Genomic DNA, 317 nt, shown 5'->3' on the forward strand with positions numbered 1-317 from the left:
CTAAAGCCATTTCCTTTCGACAAAATGAAAATAATGTATCACAGCCTCGCAACACAAATTGCGTTTGCGAAAGAAAAGAAATCCACAGAGCACGCGAGAGAAAAACACGAGTATTATCGTACATCCGGCAGCAGGCCAAGGAGGGGGCGGAGTTCAAAAGGTTCCGTAATTTCTTCCTTTAAAATAAAATGTGTAAAAAAAGACTGGAGAGTTTCGTAAATCAGACTTAAGATTACGATCCATTACATTTATTGTGAAGAGTTGGGTGTGATTTAAGTTCGGTAAAAAAAAACTATCTCGCTCGCTCGCTCACTCGT

Source organism: Penaeus monodon, chromosome 28 (assembly GCF_015228065.2).
Source record: "Penaeus monodon isolate SGIC_2016 chromosome 28, NSTDA_Pmon_1, whole genome shotgun sequence".
Lineage (NCBI taxonomy): Eukaryota > Metazoa > Arthropoda > Malacostraca > Decapoda > Penaeidae > Penaeus > Penaeus monodon.